Source organism: Pinus tabuliformis, chromosome 7 (assembly GCF_031772625.1).
Source record: "Pinus tabuliformis cultivar Carrire ecotype Pingquan chromosome 7, CPIR1, whole genome shotgun sequence".
Taxonomy (NCBI): Eukaryota; Viridiplantae; Streptophyta; class Pinopsida; order Pinales; family Pinaceae; genus Pinus; species Pinus tabuliformis.
The window spans coordinates 821,259,964-821,276,939 of record NC_142293.1 but is presented as its reverse complement, the minus strand read 5'-3'; the positions used below and the strand labels follow the sequence as shown (position 1 = coordinate 821,276,939).

General features: G+C 41.9%; 1 protein-coding gene across 1 annotated transcript in view; it reads left to right on the top strand.

The window, feature by feature from the left end:
* The window catches only part of LOC149250128 (ribose-phosphate pyrophosphokinase 4-like), a 187,264-nt gene that overhangs the window by 148,695 nt on the left and 21,593 nt on the right, over nucleotides 1–16,976 (top strand). The gene's annotated exons all lie outside the window — the stretch shown is intronic.

The window sequence follows — 16,976 nt, the reverse complement described above, 5'->3', positions numbered from 1 at the left end:
GCAAGGCCTTGACTAACAACTCTATCTCTCAATAGATCAGAGCACAATGTTGGCGAGACCAATGATTATAGACACCTTCATCTTTGTCTCTCAAGGTGCATACCTACCCGGGTGTTCACCGAGTATGACCTTCTAAGACTATTCTTATCTTGGGTCCCCATCCCTCAAAGAATATCGGTCCTCTTGCCTACTCTTATCTTGGATGTACTACCACATCCTCAAAGAGTATCAGATGCCAGATGATTACTCAATCCTCCATTCTTTCTTCCAAAATGAAGACAAGAATGATGTATCTATCTCTCCCTCTCAACTAGGGAAGATATGTCAACCAATCCAAGCTTGTTTCTAAAATACACAAGCTTCTTATTGGGAAGAGATTTTGTCAAAATATCAGCAGTTTGATCATCGGTGGGGATATACTCCAGCTTCAGTACACCATCTTGTACCAACTTTCGAATGTAGTGGTACTTGTTGTTTATGTGCTTCGTCTTTCCATGAAATACCAGGTCCTCAGACAGTCTAATACAACTGGTATTATCACAAATATATTACGGTAGGATCCAATGGTCCTGCAAACAGATCAAATAATATCTTCCTTAACTAGACCGCTTCCCTGCTCACTTCACAGGCTGCAATGTACTCGACCTCAACACTACTCAAAGCCACTGTCTCTTGCTTTTTGCTCATCCAATAGACCATGGAGGATCCCAAGCTAAAACATTCTCCTATAGTGCTTCTTCCATCCTTCTTGCTGCCTCCCCAATCGGAATCAGTACATCATTCAAAATGAACATCTTTTCCTTTTTCATACTTCATGCAGTAATGGACAGTTCCTGTAGATATCTCAGTATATGCTTGGCAGCTATCCAATGATCATGTCTTGACTCCATTTGAAATTCACTAAGAACATTTATTGCAAAACATATGTTTGGCCGAGTATTCACTAGGTACATCAGGGAGCCAACCAGTTGTTTGTACTTAGTAGGATCCACTGGACTGGATTCAAAATTCCTTAACATTTTCAAGTTTGTGATCATCGCAGCTTTCATGGGTTTGCATTCCATCATATCAAACCTTTTCAATAGCTCGATCACATACTTTCCTTGTCCCAGGAAGATTCTATTCGGTTCCCACTAGACTTCCAGTTCCAGATAATAATGCATAAGTCCTAGATCCTTCATATCGAATTCGACTCCCAACATTTTCTTACACTCTTGAATTTGTTCTTCATTACCAGTTAATAGAAGATCATCTACATATAGAAGAATGATGACATGTTCATCATTCTCTACTTTGATGTAGAGATTGGTATCTGGCGTACTTTGTCTAAAACCCAACCTTTGCAAGTATGCATCCATTCTAGCATACCATGCCCTAGGAGCTTGCTTGAGGCCATAAAGTGCCTTCTTCAATTTGCAAACATGAGTTTCTTTATCCTTTACTTCGAATCCCAATGGTTGCTCTATGTAGACTTCTTCATCTATGGTACCATTCAAGAATGTTGTTTTGACATCCATTTGATGTACCTTCCATCCCATTGATGCTGTTAGAGATATCAGAGATCGGATCATGGTATACCTTACTGTGGGAGCAAAGGTTTGTTCATAGTCAATGCCTTCTTCCTGAGAGAAGCCTCGAGCCACAAATCTAGCCTTGAATTTATCTATGCTTCCATCTGTAGCATGCTTGATCATATACAACCACTTAGAGGTTACCACTGATTTGTTTTCTAGTCTTGGGACAATTTCCAAAACTCCATTCTTCACAATAGATTGGTATTCCTCATTCATTGCATTCTTCCATTCTCGGTGTTTCGTTGCTTCTTCGAAAGTGGAAGGTTCATCTTCAATGAGCTTCAACATGTATGTTGCATATCCTGAGTATCTTTTCGGTTTCTTACTCTCCCTAAATCTTCCTCTTGTGGTGTGACCTTCTGCTTCTTGAAGTGTAGAAGTTAACTAGTTAGGTATCTTTCTTCTTTCAGGGAGAGAGGTTGGTTCACTGGGATTTTCTTCTTCATGATAAGAGACTTCTTCTTCCTTATTAACTTCTTCCTCAAACATAGGAAGATCCTCCTCATCAGAATCAAATGGGAGATCTTTGGATTTCTTGAAGGCAATGCTCTCATAAAAAATTACATCTCTGCTTACTTCTATTTGATGTCCTTCCTTTATGTAGATCCTATAAGCCTTGGAAGAGTTTCTATATCCAACAAATATTCCTTTCTTGCTTGCGGGATCTAGCTTCTTTCTTTTGTCCTTGGGAATGTGAATATATATAGGACACCCAAATATCTGGAGATGATCAATATTTGGTTTCTTCCCAGTGAAGGCTTCTTCTGGAGTTATATTGCCAAGTGACCTATGAGGAATTCTGTTTTGAATGTATACTACAGTCTTCATTGCTTCTCCCCATAAGAGTTTTGGTAGATCTTGATCATGGAGCATAGCCTTGACACTTTCTTCTATATCTCTATTCTTTCGTTCAACTACTCCATTCTGCTCGGGATTGTATGGAACTATAAGGTCCCTCTTAATCCCAACCTCCTTATAGAAAGAAATGAGTTCTTTGGAAGTATACTCACCTCCATTGTCTGATCTTAGAATCTTTATCTTTCTTTCTGTAAGATTTTCTACCTCTGCCTTGAATTCTTGAAATTTTATGAATACTTCGTCCTTGGTTTTAAGTAAATAAACCCAGGTTTTCCTTGAATGATCATCAGTGAAAGTAACATAATACAGATGACCTCCAAGTGATTTAGACATGGGACCACATACATCGGAGTGGATGAGATCTAGAATCTCTTTAGCTCTAGATGTGCTATTTGCAAATGATTTCTTTGCATTCTTTCCCAAAGCACAACCTTTGCAGACTCCTTCATGGTCTTCTTTGAGATTTGGTATCCCATTTACAATGGAGTTTAGAGTTGGCAAGATCTTGTAATGAAGATGGCCCAATCTTCTATGCCAAAGTTCACACGGACTTATCTCAATGTGGACAAGTGCTTGATTTAGAGGAGATGAGAGTCTGTAGAGTCTTCCTTCTTGAATTCCAATGGTTCTAGCTCTTTCAATGCTAGAATCTTTAGCTCAAACCACTACTTTACCATCTATAAAAGCAACTCTATCTCCTTTTTCTTCTAATGATGAAACATAAATAAGATTTTTGCACAAACCTAGAACATATAGAATGTTGTTGAGATGAATGTTACCTCCTCCTTCCAGCTCAATTGATGTAGATCCAATGCCTTTTACCGAATAGCTCTTGTTGTCACCAAGCTCCACAGAGTATGAGGACTTTCCTTTGGATAGGCTTTTGATTTGCTTGTGATATCTAGTCATGTGTATTGAAGCTCCACTATCTATCACCCATATATTTTCATCTTGAAATGTTATGGTGAGGGTTGAGAACAATCCTTCATTCTTTGAAGATTTGAGAACTTTGGAAGAGAAGGGACTATTCCATGTTGCTTTGAAACTTTGCTTGATGAGACTTGCTAATGATGAACACTACTTTTCAAGCTTCTTCATAATAGAGCTGACCTTCTTCATGCATTGTGTGAACCTGGCTTTGATACCATATTGAAGAATCTAAGGCAAGATGACATTAATTATTCTTCTAACTACGATAACTGCTTGTGATGTCTTTTTACTTATTAGGATTATATTCTTCTCCTTATTACTATAGTGTGTTCTTCAATCATCAAACAGCTACCAAAACAAGAAGATCAACAAAATACAAGTACACAAGATATAGGCTCCAAGCCAGGGCAAAACCTCTCCTCTTGAGAGGAAAACCCTTCAATCTCTTCTTATAGATTCTTTATTGACGAATACCAAGACTCTTGACCAACACTGAAGCCCTTCCAAGACCAAGATCATCTTCTCAAGAATGTGCTTGCTTCAGTTCTTTCCAAACCCAGTAGAATCTCTTTTGGAAATACTACTTCAACCTCCAGCCACAGTTTTTCGGCCCTAACTGCAGATCTGCAACTTTGGCCCCCCGGTAGCAACAACTACTTCGCACATGTGGACTAGAACTGCCTCTTCTTTGCCTCTAGCTGCCTCGCTTGACCTAATTTGTCTTTTGGATCTAGAAGGGGACTTTGTTGGCCCTTCCTTCAGCTCTTTTTCACCAGATCGAACCTCCACAATGAAACCCTAGCTCGACAGCAAAAACCCTAGCGAAAAGTTGCAGAATTTCAACCCTCTTCTTCGCACGTGTGGAGAGAAAGAGAGAGAGGAACCCAAAACACTTCTTCTCCTTCTTCTGCGTTCTTCACTTGCCTTTTTTTGCTTCTTCCTTCGCATGAGAGAGAAGAATGAATGTGTCCAAATGAGGTCGAACAATCTTCTATATACAGGGCTTCCAGGGGTACGAATTCTAGCTTCTAGGCCGACTTGACAGGCTGGCAGGCCGAGTTGGTCTTGGAAGGCTCAATGAAATACAAAAATAATAATTTTTACAATTTACAAGATGCCTGATGGGGTCTTCATTTTATGACAGTGTACCTATTTGACTTCTTGACCTAGGACAATCCTAGAAGCACTTTCAATTAGTGCTTGACCTATAAGGCAAATTTCTTGGGCAAGAAACCCAAGCTCAATAATAATAATAATCATTTTTCTTTCTTTTACAAAATACAAGAATCAAAAGTACATTTCATATTTATGAAGACTGATCCTAGTTACACTTTCTTCAACAATAATGAGGGAGACAGAAGGAGTAAAGAGGAGTATGCCCAACATCTTCTCAAGGCCATACATGATTTGTCTAAGGGTATTTAGGAGCTGAGGCAGCGAAATTGCAGTAACAACTGGGGCAAAGGGATTCAAGGGGAATTCCAAATTGGTGAGGGCTCCGAGACTTTGCATCACCAAGGGGGTCATGGCCCCAATGCACTCCTCATTCCCAACACACCACCCAGGTCCACTATTCCCACATTTGTGGCATCCGGTGCTGGAGGGCCATAAGGGCAAGAGGAGATGCCCCTGGGGGACTATTTTGTGGAGTATCAGTCCTATGGGTTGGACTTTAGAGAGGCCATTACCTTCAGGGACTTTTGTCAGCTGAAAGGTAATAATAGGGGAAAAGGTCAAGGTGGAGGAAGCTACACTCATGGTACCAATTTATAGCGCACAATGGGGAGATTGTTCCTCCCAAATTTTGATGGTTCTCCAAGTGCTCAGCAAGAGCATGGGTTGAGAAGCTAGATGTCTACTTCCAGCTCAATCAAATGACGGAAGGAGAGGCAATTAAAATTGCCACTCTACATTTAGAAGGGGAAACCCATGACTGGTGGTTCCATGGGTTAACCACGATAGGGCATGCGAGAGTGATAACCTGCGAGGATTTCACTAGGAGGGTGTTGGAGTGTTTCGAGGGGAGAGACCCAGAGGATCATTTTGGGGAGCTGACAAGGCTCAAACAAATGGGAAGCGCTGAGGCCTACATCTCAGAGTTTCAGAGGTTGTCAGTGATGGTGCATGATCTATTAGAGGCCAGGAGGAACTTCATGTTTGTAGAGGGTTTAATAGAGCCATTGAAGGGATTTGTGAGGTCCAACAGGCCCACTACCTTGCTGGACGCGGTGGGGAGGGCCTGAGATCTGCAGGATGCTCTACCCAGGGCTAGAGTACCTTTATCGCCTAGACAGGGTTTCCAACAAAAGGCAAGAGACACTAGGGCTCCACCATCGGGAGCCAACCAGGGGCGTGGATAGCTGGATGAGGAGACACGGAGAGACCTTTGGAGGAAGAAGTTGTGTTTCAAACTTTCAACTTTCACCAGTTAGGAACCATGGGCACCAGGCCATAGATGCACAACAGGCAAGGCCCATTGCATTGAGGTGTTTTCTGACAGTGACCTAGAGGATGATGTAGACCTGGAAGTGGGTGGAGATGACAGCGTAGCGCGTGTGGAGAGGGGACCACCACCACCATCACCACCACCAGGGGGAGCTCCCTTCGCACCAACAGGAGGGGTCCTTGCATCTTTGCGAGGGGTACCCAAGTTTGTGACCTTGAGGATCAAGGGCATCGTTCAGGGGCAGTGTGTTTCAGTTTTGGTGGACAGTAGGGCTACCCACAACTTCATCGATGCACAGATGGTTTAGAGGAGGGGCATCACAATTGAGGAGTTTGAGGGATTTTCGGTTCTTGTGCTAGGAGATAGAACCATTCAGTGCACATGCTATGTTCCTGCCTTGATAGTCGCTCTATTTGCTTGGCCGAGTCACTACCGATTGGAGGAAGTTGGAGATGGAATTCACAAGGCCAAATGACAAATTGGTTTTACTGCAGGGTATGCACTCTTACCCTCCACAGACTATTTCGGCCCACAGGATGGAGGCTGATTTGAGGCATGGTGACATTGAGTGGGCCGTGGAGTTGAGGATTTCTGAGGCTGGGGGTCAGCCCAAGCCACCACACCCAGACATACAAGCTATTTTGGACAGGTACCCGGTGGTGTTTGGAGATATGCTGCCCGGGTAACCACTTGATCAGGGTTTTGAGCATACTATTGAGTTGGAGTGGGGGTACAGGCCGTGATCACTACCCCTTATAGACATCCCAAGGCATACAAGGATGAGATTGAGAGGGCCATTCATGAGTTGTTGGCACTTGGGCACATCAGGCCTAGTTCCAACCCTTTTGCTTCATCAGTTGTCCTGGTGAAGAAGAAGGATGGGTCCTTACGCATGTGCATAGACTACTAAGCCCTCAATAAGAAGACCATGAAGAACCGTTACCCCATCCCACGCATAGATGAGCTGATGGATGAGTTGAGGGGGGTTAAGTTCTTCTCCAAGATTGACTTGCATTCAGGGTACCACCAGATCAGGGTGAGGGACTAGGATGTCCCTAAGACAACTTTTAGGTGCCACTATGGGCACTTCGAGTTCTTGGTTATGCCCTTTGGGCTAACCAACGCACTAGCCACCTTCCAATCCTGCATGAACCACATGTTTCGTGGGCAGTTGCGGAAGTTCGTGTTGGTGTTCTTCGATGATATCTTGATCTACAACCGGACCTGGGAGGAACACTTGCAACATTTAGAGATAGTGTTGCGTATTTTGGAGGAGCAACAGTTTTACGCTAAGTTGTCCAAGTGTGAGTTTGGTTTGACGAAGATGCTCTATCTAGGGCACATTATTGGGGAGGATGGTGTGAGAGTCCATGAGGAGAAGATCAGGGCCATCCAGGATTGGCTAGAGCCTTGGAATGTGACGGAGTTGAGGGGTTTTGTGGGCATCTGTACCTACTACCGGAAGTTCGTGAAGGGCTTCTCGTAGTTAGCAACTCCCCTCACTGATTTGACGAAGAAGGGGGTGTTTGAGTGGATAGATGGGGCGCGGGAAGCTTTTGAGCGCCTCAAACATGTCATGAGCCGTTGCCCCGTGTTGGCACTCCCTGATTTTGCACAACCCTTTGTGCTTGAGTATGATGCATTAGGGGAGGGTGTAGGAGCAGTTTTGATGTAGGGGGGAATCACGATAACTTTCGAGAGTTGTAAGCTACTTCCCCACGAGAGATTGTACTCCATTTACGACAAGGAGATGCTAGCCATCATGCACACGCTAGCCAGGTTCAGGGAATACTTGGTGGGAAACAGGTTCCGGGTCAAAACATATCACAACAGTCTCAAATTCTCCTTGGAACAGAAGTAGTTGCAGGAGAGGAAACAAAAGTGGGTGAGCAAGCTCCAAGCATATGACTTTGACATTGAGTATGTCAAAGGGAAGCACAATGTGGTAGTTGATGCATTGTCTAGGAGGCCAGCTACCCTTTCATTGATGAGCATTGCACCTGATTGGAGGGCACAGTTACTGGTGGAGTATTCCAAGGACCGTTTTGCATGTGAGGTCCTTGACGGTGCAGTGGTGGATGACCGATACAGGGTGATGAATGAGGTGATTTACTTCCGGGACCGGATTTATTTAGTGCCCAACTCCTAGTTGAGGGAGAATATCATGCAGGCAACCCATGACTCACCATTATCAGGGCATTAGGGGTTTACCAAGACATACAAGACCATTAGGGAGTGCTTTGCATGGAAGGGCCTTAAGGATGATGTTTTGAGGCATGTCCGAGAGTGTGACACGTGCCAAAGGAACAAGGGTGAGCAGACACACCTTGCTGGGTTACTACAACCTCTTCCTATTCTTGAGGGGAAATGGGAGAGTGTGTCGATGGATTTTATTATTGGGTTGCCCACAATATAGGGCAAGGATTGCATATACGTGGTGGTAGACTGATTGACGAAGCTTGCACACTTTTTCGCCATCTCAACCCGGTCCTCGGCCTCATGGGTGACCACATTATTTTTCAGGGAGGTATTTCGACTTCATGGTCTTTCGAAGACCATTGTCAATGATCAAGACAACAGGTTGATGGGAGGATTGTGGTAGGAGCTGTTTCAACTAGTGGGCACAAAGCTCACTCCGAGTACTAGTTATCACCCCCAAATTGATGGGCAGACGAAGATAGTCAACAAATGGCTGGAGGGTTACCTACATAACTACGTGACAGGCCAGCAACGTGCATGGATACGGTGGTTTCACTTGGGCGAGTACTACTACAACACCACATACCACATGTCCATAGGTATGTCCCCATTCAAAGCCTTGTATGGTTATGATGCATTATCTTTTGCTGACGTGATGTTTGGAGACAGCAAGGCCCCTAGGGCCAAGGATTGGATATAGGAGAGCCAAGATATCTTGCGGGCTCTCAAAGATAACCTGCAGACTGTGCAGAACTAGTAGAAGCTCTATGCAGATAGGGGCCAAGTAGAGAGGCAATTTGAGTTTGAGGACTTAGTCTTCTTGAGGCCCCAACTGTATAGATAGTCAACACTCAAGTAGAAGGGGGCTGAGAAGCTCAAGCCTCGCTTCTATGGGCCGTACCGAGTCACTAGGAGAGTTGGGGAGGTAGCATATGAGCTGGAGCTACCCCTGGGGAGCCAAGTACACAACATTTTTGATGTGTCTTTCCTGAAAAAGTCACTGGGGCATCAGTTGACCGCAACAACGGAGCTACCACCCATGGATGATGAGGGGCACTTAGTTCTGGAGTTGGAGGCTATTTTGGACACCCGTGAGAGGCACTTGTGCAACAAGGTTATCAGGGAATTTTTTATCAGATGGAGGAACCTACCAGATAAGGATTCCAGTTGGGAGGGAGAGCAGATACTGTTGAATTTCCATGACCTTGGGTCTAGGTTAGAGTCTTTAAATCACTGACGCTACCAAACCAAGAATCTCAACCATAAACTACTTTGCACAACGGAAATATAAAGCAGTAAATCAATACGCATAATGATACACATTTTTTGAATAAAATTGTACAATAATGTACAATCACCAATCTTCATTATATTAATCCAAACTTGATAAATACAATAGCCTATGGTTACACGATACAATGACAAACTTCGCTGCAGCACTTCTATGTCGTATCTTGTCCTGCCGGTCCGTCACACCTGTACTGCTCACTATTAGTGCCTTAGTCCATCAAGGCATCTACACATTGAGACTCCAAGAGGGCTGCCTCCTATCATTGCTGCAAGTCACGTCTGCTACAATGAACATGGGCTCATCAACTGCTCTCTGGGCTGGCCAATACCCGATCTCCAATTTTCCAGGCTAGCAAGAACTTTCGTCCATCAAAGTATTGCACTTCAGCACCATCCTTCACCCAACCTTACGCTGCTCTTCGTCCTTCAAGATAGCTCGTCTAGGGCTACTTTGGGTAGCCAACATGCTGCCCTCCAACCAGCTCTATGACACCCAATACTTCACTGCTGAATCTGCACCTAGGAAGACATTACACCACCTCAGAATGTCCTCCAATTGGCTCCAACATGCTGCACTATAATCTGATCCAAACACTAGTCAAAACCAAGACCCAACACAAGGCACAATGTGATTTTCAAGTCTGTTACACTACTGTCATATCAGTGACTGGTTAGGGAATCATGGGCACACTGCAACAACCCTAACCAAGCACCAAACAACCCTTATTTTCTGCGGCCCTACCAAGGAAGAATTCCCCTCTTGCGTGCTGTTGTTTTGGGCACAAGTCTGCCCCAAAATCCCTCCACGTTGTCCTTGTTTTGAGGTGGTTAGGCCTGCGGCCTACCACAGTTCAGTTGTCACCTACAGCCATCCCCAAAATAGAGAATCCTTGCCTCGGTTGCTGCCCAACAGACCCTCCTTTCACCTGCGTTTAGTCCTTTGCCAACTCAGCCTTCCTGAGGTATGTAACAACCCTCCACGCAGTCAGAGAAGCACCCAAACCAGCCCTAAATCCACGTTGTTCTGTCCTCCTTTCCTGCAGCAAAACAAAAGCTAATCTGCTCCCTTATCTGAGTTCTTTAGCTCTCCAACGCTGCCTTTATGTTGCACTTATTGGATGCCTAAAATGACTCCATATCACCTTCTATATATACCATAAAGAAGGGCTCAAAGTCACATTTGAAGTGACACATCCATTGGCTCTTCAAGTCGGTTTACTTGACAACCAATAATAATTAGTCAACTTCAAAAATTCATATCTCTCTAACGACAACTCGTATTCAGACGATTTTCAATGCATTGGAATCATCTTTCCAAGCACTGTCATCCTCATCCATCACATGCTGTGAATCCATCATGGTTTTGCCCCAAAACACGATGGGTGCCAAAACTCCATACTTGGGTTCCAAGCCCACAAGCTCCCCTTGTGGCGCTTTGTCCTCCAAACCCTGAACCCTAGGGCTTGGAGTACCTCCCAAGCTACACAAATCAACAGATACTTCAACATCCTTCATTACAATTGCTTGAGGACAAGCAACATTTTGGCGGGGAGGACTGTGATATTCCCACTTAGCAATATTGCTAAGGGGAATATCAATTTTGCCCAATTTTGTATTATTTCGTATTGCATTTAGGAAAGGTGGGTTTAGAGGTCCTACATGAATTTTTTAGTTAAAGGGAGGCCCAAACATTAGAAGAAGGGGGAGAAAATCTAACTGCTAGTGGTAAGTGGGGCCACCCATAGAGAAATACAGTGCACAATGCACAAAGTACACACTCATTGGAGGGAGATTGGTGGGGGAAGTCGATGGTTGGGCCCACGTGGGAATTTGGGAGGCTCTTTGACAAAAGAGGAGGCAATCATTTTTGAGCATTCTTGATCATTTGAGTTTTCTCTAAGGTTAGCACGCTTGAGCTAAAGCCAAGTCTACAAGTGTTGTTGAGCACAAGAGGTTTCTAGGCGGAAATCTCACCCCTTGCTTTGGTGGACTTCGAGTGCCAGTCCAAGGAGGGAGTCTCATCCTTTTCAAATCGATCCGGGAGCAATGTAGTGTGAGTGTGGGGAATTTCCAGCAGCAGCAGCGCAGGCACTGCACAGTCCTTGGTAGTGTCACACATGGGGGTTGAGGAGAGAAGGGAATTTTGGGTTGAAACTTGTGGGGGAGTTCGGGAAGGAGATTTGTTGGTGATTGTAGTGATTTTGGGGGCATTCAACAACAGGATTTACAGGTGGGTTGAATTACCCAACAACAATGCCATTGAGAGAAATTGGGCCGAAATTCCAAAATCAACATTTGGCCAATTCCTTCGTGGGTTTTGTGGGTATTTGATGGAGAGCCCGCGGTTAATTTCCCGAAATTTTCTGAGCATTGGAGGGGGCCCTAATAACTATTCTTCATAGCCAACAACTCATTTTCTTGGCAGTTCAATGCTGAGCCAAAGGGAGAGCAGCCAACACACTTGGGGGAATTCATCTTCATCACTTGGGCTTTGCTTGCTTGCCTTGGGCAATCCCAGGTGCACACTTTCCAAGCACCAGTTGTAACCCCAAGTTTTATTAATAAAATGGCTTAGCAGTGTAGTTTTTAGCTCTATTTTGTGGGCAAATTTTTTGTGTGTTTTTCTCTATGCATGCTTGTTTATTGTTGTAAATTTTCCTTAGGGATATTACACTCATCCAATCCACCATTTTGTATACTGGTGTTCATGCACTATGCTTATGGCTATTAGTCTTGGCCATAGTACGTGGCACATGAAGAGCACGATTTCCATCCTCACTCCCTCTCAACCAAGGAGGAGATCTTCACTCCCTCTCAAACAGGGAGATAACTACAAGCCCAAGCTTGTGTCAGAAGTACTCATACTTCCCTCACATCAACTACTTGTTCTTCCATGGAGATCTATCGTAGCTTCTTGGCTCCTGTCTGCATTTTACTCTCAATTCATAAAGCACTTCGACCTTCTTGGGTCTCTGACAATCTTCATGCAACTTTGACCAATATCATAATCGAATCCAACACGTCATCAAGTAATTCATCAAACACCTTATGGAGCCAAACTTCTTCATAGTTGATTGTATGAACCTTCACATCTTCTTCCTTTGCATAGAAACAAACCTATGTTTCATGCTCTTCCAAGAAATCATACCAGTTCCCAAGTATCTTTATCAACATCAATATTGTTAACCCAATCGATGTGCTCTTGAATCGAATATATCAGTGAAATAAATAACTGTCGGTACAACGATGTGTCAGCAACATCAAAACTATTCAACTTATTGCTAAAGGGTATTGCCATAGATTTGTCATCTGCCCTTTTGATTACAAGCTTCTATGGGTTTTTTGTCAAGCTTCAATTAGTATTGTATCCATTCAAGATCTAACAACTTCCTCTTTCTAGGTGAGGTAAGTGAACTTTTTTTTCTTTTATTAAGTCTTGCTTTCATGCTGCCATCTAATTGACTTCTCTGATGCATACTTCAAATTGTTTTCTCCTTCTTCATATATGTCTATTAAAATTAAGAAAAATCTTCGTGCTTTGCTACGTTCTTCCAATTCTTCCATTTGCTAATGAAGTTTAGATAGTTTTTGTTTTGACTTGCAAACTTTATTAGAAGACTCTGAGAGAACAAAAAGCAAAGTGCATAGACAAAATAGCAATAATAGTAATAAAAGAAATGAGTTGTAGAGTATTTATTTTTCGAAGAATGTCAACTCCCTCTTAATCTTGGACCTTTTCACCAACCTTGTCCTCACATCAGCATGAGGTCATTTCTGTCATCTTCAAGAGTTGTGGAAGGTCTAAAAATTCGGTCAAGCAAGAATATTTCTTTCTCTTTTACTTCTATTCTCTCTCCTTTGAATTATGCTCTTTGTCCTCCTTCGTGTTGAAGTTTGGGGCAGCTATGGGATGAATTTCCCCATTGGAACCCATCTACCCCAAGGAAAGCCCATCTTGCCACAATGAAGAATTAAAATTGATTAAAGAAAATTATTATTAACATGTTCATGGCACTCGTCCTTGATGTATTATTTGAGGGATTCCCTTTCCCTACTTCTACTATGAAGGATTTATAGATCCGAAGTATCGCTTCTTTTGTTTAAATTTTTGTTATGTTTTGACTATATATCGATATGCTATGCCAAGTGAGGAGAATTCCAAGAACTCCATTTTGGTCTGGATGTCTCTATGCAAAAAACCATGGTACTCAAGCACCAAATGTCATTCAGAGTCTTTGATACCCAACTTGGTGTGAAAGGAATGAAATATCTTTGTGAACTTTGGCACTTGTTGGTCCCTTTCCTTCCATAGTGTGGTCCATCTCATGTATTGGTCTTCATACCTTGCAACAAGGTAATATTGTTCCTTAACAACATCCCTAAAAGAGTCCCAAGTGGGTGCAACTGAAAACATTGTGGATTCCTCCATGGTCCTTTGCTCACAGTAAGTTTCCCATGAATCCTTGACATGGCGGATAATCTTAAGGAGTTCAAAGGTAATTTTTCCTCTATCAAAAAGATTGTGGACCGAAAATTACCCTTTAACTAGATTTAACCATTTACCTAGAGCATCCACATCTATCTCTTCTTCGAATATATGAATATCAAAATTAAATTGTACCTTAAAGGGGACAACGCCTCCAAAATGGCCAATGGATGAATATGTGTTGCCTATTAGCATTCGTCGAAGGATTTGGGAAAAAATGTCCATCATCTCGTTCCTTTGTCACTTGAGGCCTTTTTCAAGCAATAATTTAATAAGATCTCATACTCCCTCATCTTTCTTTTCTTCCACCATGGGAGGCCGTAGGGGTCAGTGAGGATGGTCTTGCAAGAGCTCAAGTCGTTCGATTCCCAACTCCTTATACCCTGACCTCATCAGGGACATGCATAAAAAAACTGATAAAGAGTAGACCACTTTAATTACACATCCAAATTTATGAAGGGAATGAAATGATATACATATTTATAACCAAAACACATAGATACAATGAAGCTTGACTTCTATTAATAAATGGAAAATGTTGAAACTATATATATACATAATAAAAAAAATAGCTCAAATGGAGTAGTTTATCTCTGAGAAGAGATGTTGTGGCTATGCACCTTCACCGAAATATGTTACAAAGAAGCTTATAGGCCATTTTATCATAAAGAAGTATTGAGAAACCCTAAACATCCAAAAAACTAACCCTAGGAGATGAAGCGACAAAGGCTTTTGGGAACCGATGGGGTAAGTTGGAACGTCAACTTCCTAGGGGGTTAATTTTGACATATGATCTTCGTTTGGTGCGCATGATAGCCAGTTGAAAAGGTCTATCTAAGAAGTACATTTTTTTACTTCCAATGAATTTAAAGCCCACATTTGGCCCATTTCTCTAAAAACATCATTTAGGACCTCAAAATGGCTCTAAAAGTTTAGGACCTAAAAACTGCCAAAAATAGAAAACTACCAAAATAGAAAATGTATGTTATGAGCTGGTGGAATAGGTGGGTGATCACCGATATCCACCTAGGTCAAACCATCTACTAGAACCTTTGCATACCAAAAATTATCGTAACAATTGTTTCTCATGTCTTTTGGTATGTCGATATTCTGATATTCAAATAAGCCCTTGGTCGTAACGCTTGTTCATTAAGGTTTTTACTTTTATGACTTGGGGATGTAAGGTCCTTGGTAATATCCCATACCAAGACTTTGATAAAAGGCATATTCGCAATTATATAATATTTCAATATTCGATAAGTGCTTGGTCAATGAAGTGCTTGGTTATATAGCACTTGGGGACTTAAGATTCAAGTCCTTGGCGTAGAATCTTTATAAAATGTGTATTATCCAATTATTTGGTAATTCGGTTTTATGGTAAGCACCTAGTCATAGTGCCTGGTTGTTGAAGTGGTTGGTTATAGCACTGGCAGACTTAATGCTCAAGTTCTTGGCCCTTACCTTAATAAAATGTGCATTGTCCAATTTTCTGGTAAGCATTTAGTCACAACGCTTGGTCACTAAGGTTCTTAGTTATAACGTTTGGGGTCTTAAGGTCCTCAACAATACCACATACACATACTTTTTTAAATAATGTATTTTCCAATTCTTTGACATCACGAATTCCCAGAGGCACTTGGTTATGTGCTTGGTGACTAAGGTGGTCGGTTATACCTCTTGGGTGTTGAAGGTTTAAGTCCTCAACAATATCATGTGGAAATTAGTGATAACACATTTTATGAAACTGTGGTGGCTCAGTATTCTGATAATCATGAGGGCATAGCGTTGGGCCATATGTGAAGCCCATGTACAATGCCAGGGTGTTGGTGTTTTGATAATAACATGACATTGTTAATGTTGAGCACTTGGTGTTATGAGTGCTAATTTTTTAAAATTTGGGTTGAAGGAAATGCGTAGAACAAAACAACACTGTAAAGGTTGGCTACAAAGAGTTGTAGAATAGAGAAAAGTACAGAGAAATAATTGACCATTGCAGAACAAATTATAGAGAAAATTACAGAGGGATTGGTGTCTCGAGTAGGTTGGTGGCTACAAACTCTTGCAGCAAAGGGGATTGGTGTATCTAGTAAGTTGGTGCCTACAAACTCTTGAAGCTACGGGGATTGGTGTTTGTAGTAGGTTGATGACTACAAATTATTGAAGTTGAGAGGATTGATGTCTTCAATACATTGTTTCCCAAAAATTGTTGTAAACAATAGGTTGGTTCCTACAAAGAACTATTACATAAAGATTTTTTTTGGTTTTCTCTTGAAAGGGTTTCCACTTATATCTTGTGTTTCATGTTCTACTTATGAGATTATTTTCTTATGGTTATTGAATGTTTAAATAAGTAAAAATTGTCTTATCACACCCCCACCCTACCACCAAGTATAAATGTGAATTCAAAAATTGGTATCAGAGCAGGTTCCTTCGAAAGAAACCTAACGACTGGAAGGAATATCTTAGAGGGACCATGGCCAGTCATGAAGGTTCTTTCACAAAAAAGTATCCACTATTCAATGGAACAGATTATGCCTTCTAGAGTATAAGGATGAGGACTCATCTAAAGTCTCGTGGCTTTGATATTTGACAATCTGTAGTGGATGGCTATAAAGCTCCAACAACTCCTCCTTTTGATCAAGATGGTAAGAAGGCTTGTGTAAATAATGAAAAATCCATGAATGCCATATTCTGTGGCTTACTAGAGTAATAATTTGTCAAACTATTGCTTTGTTTGTTAATGTTTGCCAAAGATATTTGGGACAAACTTCAAAACATCTATGAAGGAGATGACAAGATAAGGAGGGAAAAAGTTCAAACTCATAAAAGACAATTTGAAAGTTTGAAGATGAATGTTGAAGAAACTATTGTAGTCCACTTCCTTTGTGTGGATGAGATTTTCAATACTGTTAAGAGGACTTGGTGAAGAGGTTAATGAATGAATGAATGAATAGGAGGTGCTGAGATCTCTCCCTTTAAGATTTGATGCAAAGTTTTCAACTATTGAAAAATGAAGGATTTGGAAAATTTTAAGATGGATGCGTTGCATGGGATCCTCACTGCATATGAAATGAGGATAGAAAAATATAAATTTGTATTTAAAGAAGAAACCTTCAAATAATCAAAGAAGATGAAAGAACACAAAGCCTCAGATTATTTCAGTGATGAATCAGATGCAGAAGAAACACAATTT